The sequence below is a fragment of the Vanellus vanellus genome (genome assembly GCF_965231255.1).
Source record: "Vanellus vanellus genome assembly, chromosome: 1".
Classification (NCBI taxonomy): Eukaryota; Metazoa; Chordata; class Aves; order Charadriiformes; family Charadriidae; genus Vanellus; species Vanellus vanellus.
The window spans coordinates 144,535,343-144,541,396 of NC_138905.1; positions in this window are offsets into that span (position 1 = coordinate 144,535,343).

Sequence of the window (6,054 nt, forward strand, 5' to 3'; positions counted from 1 at the left end):
TTTAATGGATAGTGTATATAATTTTAGTAAAGTTTGTCAATTATGCTACTGAAATAATTGCTACAAAATGCTGAATATGCCCGTGTTTCAACAAATTACTCCAATCAGAATTTTGCAAATGTTAACTCACCTTTAAAACATATGGATTCTCTGAGATATTCCTGAATTCTTATAGTTCTGATTGTTCATAAAACTTATGAACTTATTTTAGAATATGATGATATTTTATTTTAGATATGATGATAACAAAAGCTTTATTTTTATTTTCTCTATTGATTAAAACATGACAGAAAGTAATGTAAAGTGTTATTGTAATATTTAAATTTTGTAAAAACTGCAAACAAAGATTTCCTCAACCCCCAAAATTTATTCAGTGTAGGAAAATTTTAAGAAGTTGCAAAATACATAGTTATCATCATGGTAAACAGAACTGAACTACTTGAAGTAAAAAGTATTTGATTAGAACAAGGGTGTTGAGTTAAACAACAAAGACATTGCTGAAGACACAAGGGGCATAATTTATGTGATAGCATGTTATATAAAACTTATTTTTTAAAAATCTAGTGCAAGCTAGAAAGGTGTGGTTTATACACAAGCATTTATTAAAGTTGAAGTCATGTTGCCGGCCTAATTAAATAGCACTTAATTATATCTTAGTTTTTCTTTTATGGTTTAAGCCCTTGGACCCTAAATCAGCAAATCAGTGCTCAAGGTGAAGCATGTGCCTGTCAGGGATGTAGCTGCTTGTGAGAGTAGTTAATGAAGAAAACAACAAGTATTCAAGATTTTTAACTAGTTTATTCATGTGTTCTTTTCTAATCTGGCTATTTTCCTTGAAGAATTCACAGATTAGATATGTCTTTAGTTCCTTTACTCAATTTTAGCACTTTTTAAATATTGTAGCAGTTCTTGGAAAATGGTAATACAACTTTCCATAATAATACGTGTTTTAGAAGAGTCTGAAGTCAGCATTTTAGCATTGGAGTAGGAGTCAAGCACTTTTATTCATTTGTCTGTCCAGTCTTCAGTTGACACTTACGTGAATTTAGAGGTATTCTTGGATGGTGAATGACCTCTGTATATTTCCACTGAGCAGAAGTTTTTTAATGCTAAGGGAAGAAAATAGAAACCAAAATCAAACGTTTGATCTGTTAGGATCAAACAAAGCATCTGATAATGTTTTATTCATCAATCCAGAAATTCCACTGCTGCCAATGGAAGTTTTGGAGGCACAAGAAATGAAAGATCTGGCTCAAAACCTTTTCTTAATTCAAGTCAAGACTTGCATGCTTGCAAAATTCCCTCAAAATTGGACTCAACATTTTTTTTTTTTATGTATTATAATTACCATGACGTTTGCCTTTACCCCTTTTTATGAAAACATACTCCCAATAAGAGGCCTATAAAATATAATTCTCTTCCAAAATAAATGTAACTACAGCTTGACAAACAGCATATGAACACTTTTTGCACTCAAGCAGTGTTTGGCCATATGTCCTGTCTGTCTTATATTCTTTTTCTGCCAAGATACCAGTTGTCCAGAGTATCCATCTTCAGTTCCTTTTTTATAAATAAGGAAGTTCAAGGGGAAACCAAGTCTGTCCCAGGACTTCTATTCTTAGGCCTGAATCTAGATGTCATGCCATGTGCTGAATCATCCATCAAATCCATCCATCAAATGAAGGCAGTCATAGGACTTCGAATTTAAATCCTAACTTCTTCCTTTATTTCCATGTAATTATCTGCAAGTTATGTTAAATAAATCAATGACAAATTTGCATTCCTTCAAGGACTCAACACTTCATTATTTAATATTTTTTTTTTCAGAAGTCTTCATTCATCTTTCAGACCAAGCAGGAGCCATACATTCAAACACAATGGAGCTTGTTCCTTTTCTGATTTTGAGAGGTGCTGGGAAATGAAGTGCTTGCTTGGTTTGAGAAGGTTTCACAATTTTTACTTGATCAATCAAAGCAGGTCCTGGATGGTTTCCCTGGAAAGGAAAACTTACTATTCCTTACTTTTTGCTTTGAAAATGGAGAAAAAAGATTTGTTTGACATCTTTTTTGGAGAAGCGAAGTAACAAGATGCCTCATTACAACTGCGTAGATTGCAAACGGCTGGACTTGTATATACATTTTTTACTTTAGCCTTCAGAAAAAGATGTTCACTGTGACCGTATCCTTACACAATTAACAACTAATAACAAAAATTATTAGGAAGGGGGAATACAGGCCAGGAAAGAAAAAAAAACAGGGAATTTAACAGCGTATTCATATCACCAAGATCTGATAAATTCCTAAAAAACTAGCCAGTTCACTTACACGTTTTAGTGATTATCTTCAAAAGCTCATAAAGGCCAATTAAGGTACAATAAGACTGAAGAAATGCTAAAGCTGTAGTTGAGGAAACATAAAACAGCCAAATCCTGGTATCGAGAGAGGTACTTTGTTTAATTCATTACTAAACAATCAATCTAAAAGCATCTGCACAATAACACAGTGATAAGAAACAGCTGCTCTGGAAGTTTCCACAACAAATCATCTAATAGCAAACTAGTTATCTTCTCACAAAAGTAATTAGTCCAGAGTATGGGAAGAGAGAATTGGTATGGTATATCTTACTTTACCAGTGTTTTTTTTTACATAGTCACATAGGATTTTGTTATGTCCAAACTAAAGGAATGTGATTTATCTATTACAAAGTGGGAGAACAGATGTATATGTGAATAATATGAAACTGAAAGAGATTAAAGCACAGAAGACCAAATTGCAACTCAGAGTGATCTTTCTAGAGTGGTGAGATGACTGGAAATTAAAAAATAAAATAAAAATTGTTCAGCAAATACAAACGCAAGAATTATATTCAAAATGAAGAAAATGAATACACGTACAGCAAACTACTATTAAAGAAGGAGTAGGAGTTGTACAAATTAACAGCATGATGCCGTTTCAGACAAAACATTGTCACTCTGAATTCTATTCACATGATGGTTGTGTGAAGCAACATAATGGAGATAATGAAGATAATTACTGTTTTTGCGGCCAAGCCCAAATACAAAGAAATGGGAAAGAATCCAAGAAAGTGTTTTTGTTACAATAACCTGTAAGGATAAGTTGAAATAGGATGAGTTTGTTCTGCTTAAGAAAAAAAGGCCAAGTATTAAATACAGCCGTTAATCAAGTGTGTAGGAAGCCCTTATGGAGACACTGGTCAGTTGTTTTTCAGCTTCACTGAGGTTAGTATTAGAAATAATAGTGTTAACTTACTGCAGACAAGCTGTAGGATAGATACTAAGAAAACTTAGTAACTGTAAGGAAAGTTGAACAATGTATTCTTTTTCTTGAGAAGATTTTGAAATTCCCATCTTTGGAGACAGTTAAAAATTATTTAGTCTGATATCTGTCACAGGTAGTCAAGGTCCTTGTCCAAGAAACTGAGAAATCTTGAGGTTGTTTCAATATCTGCATTCCTGTCTTTCCTAGATTTTCCTAGGACTATTATAGATACTAATTCTATACAACAGTAAAAGAAAGATTTGTTTGCTAATTTTAGTCTATGCTTGTGATTTTTATCTATGTAATCTTCACGACAATCTGAGAGATTCTTAACTGGTTAGTATGTGACAGATATGGACACCTGACAAATATGGAGACATGACAAATATGTCCACTTTGACCACATCTTTATTGTGGAAATCTCTTGAAGGGATTTCTAGAAGCAGTTACGTTGCAAGATCCCTTTATCATTCAAAGAGTTTAGTATACAAAGGCATCTCACACCAGACCATTCACAGAGTTGCACAGAGCAGAAATAAAGAAGTACAAGGACTTTAGGTACTTATTTTACCTAACCTGGGGTTTATTTATCCATATGTTTTCTAATAAGCATTCATCTTTCAAACATTTCAAATAAACAGTCTTTCAGTGTAGCCAGCTAACATGAAAATATCCTGAAAGCTGTACAAGCATATGTATAGCTTGTACTCTCATTTCCTCTCTTTTATTGTTTGCAACTTGACAATAGTGTATTTTGAATGATGAAATACAGTGTAAGTCTTCACGGAGAACAATTAACACTCCATTAATCAATCCTCAAACATTTTTCCTGAAAAAGATAAACAATAAGACAGAAGCCATTGCACGCAGTGGGGAAACACATGAAGTAGATCATGGAGGATTATTATCTTGTGGTAGAAATAGTGGCTTGTTAGAGTTGTCATTTCTTGATGTATATAATTGAAGATTGGATTGTGCATCCTAAGGACTTGTGTATTTTTTTCACCTATTCTTGTTGGCCTAACAAAAGGTATTCTTTTTCCCTGCAAAGGTGTTCTTGTTGGTTCAATCCAGTAACACCAGCACTGAACAATTAGTTAGCATAAACAATACTAACTTTGTAAATGTCTAGGTTAGAATCTCACCTGCCATAAATTGACTGAGCATGGCTCAAGAGCCACCGAAAAAAATTCACCCATTCTGTGAGCATCCCTCCCTCTTTCTTTGGAAGTTGAGTTTCATAGGTGATGTGAGAGAGAGAGAGAGAGTGAGTGCAACCAATAGAGAGACAGTGTGGCAGTAATTGAGGACGTTCCTATTTTTAAACAGTCTTTTGCACCTGGGAAGTTCTGACCCTCTACTTATTCTTTCTTTTGAATAAGCAAACTGTTCTGTGTCTGGGAGGTAGACCTATCATATTTCTCTCCTTCCCACAGGCAAGACCCACTGTTACTCTGCGGTGAGAGTGATGCATCTGACACCTGGGGTGATGTGACAGGGAAGATGCTATGACATTGGACTGCAGCTGCTGTGACATTGGACTGCAGCTGTGTACCCCTACTAAGCACTTCTTTGAGTGTGGGGCCTTCATAAAGGGAAATGTGTGTTGGCAGCAGTACCACAGTATGGCTTCTTCTCTACTCCCCATTCGTCAAGCACAGCTTGCCATAATTTCAAAGAATTCACAGACTGGCCATGTCTGGTGTGCCAGATGACCGAGTGAGAAATACGTGATGTCTCCCAACTGCCAGGGGCTGGAGATGGCAGCCAGCAGCGTGAGTCTTGACAGGTGTGGGGGTGGAAGGACGAGATGGATAGTCAGATTATAAAATTAAAAGAATAAGTAGTGCCATCACACTTAATTACCTCCTGTGGTGTTCTGTATCACTTAAAACACACCTGACATTATATGCATATTTCATAATCCCTGAATTCCCATGAATCACATTCATGGATTTCACCATTACCTTTACTCCCAGTGTTAGTTAAAAAATCATTAAGACTCCACTCAAAACTAGATTGTTTTTCCTTGTTTCTACCACATATGGTCAATAGACTAAGCCACTATACTCTCTTACTAAGAACTGGTCTGTGCTTTTATGAGCTTCTCTGGAATATTACGATAACAGACCAAATTAGCAACGTTTTCATAAACCCTTGTTTACCAACCTGGGGAAAAAGGCCTAGTAGTCAAGGATGATAAATGCATGCAGTTCCTGTAGAGCTAGCAAGCAAAATATCCCACTGAAATCAATAGGAAAGTACTTGGGCTCCAAATGGTCTACTAAAAGAAAATCTTAACAGTTTCTTAACTCTTAGGGAAACTGAAAGTCTGGGTATTTTAAAACCAAAGGGAAAATACGGCATTTGGGACTTGGATATTTGATACGAGGGATCTTTCATATATGAAACAGAGGTTAACATTTAATTGTATTAGTTTAAAAAGCTAACACCTTGTCAAAGCTTCTTCACACTGTGCAGAACAGGTACTAGCGTGTTCAGTTGTTTTTAAAAATCCTGCTAGTATCTTGCTTAAAATCCAAATAAAAGTCTTACTAGGCAGTCATAGTGACAGTATTACTGTGCTGTCATTACAGTACACCTGTGGAAGGTGTATTTACATAAATAAATGTCCATAGTTATTAAAAAAATAACAGTCATCATAATATGTTCTTAGTATTGTAACCTGCAACACTGATATTATTAAAATATATTTCTGATCATCTTTAGGTCTCACATGTGTAACGCAGTATGGGGTGTGCGTGGAAATGATTGC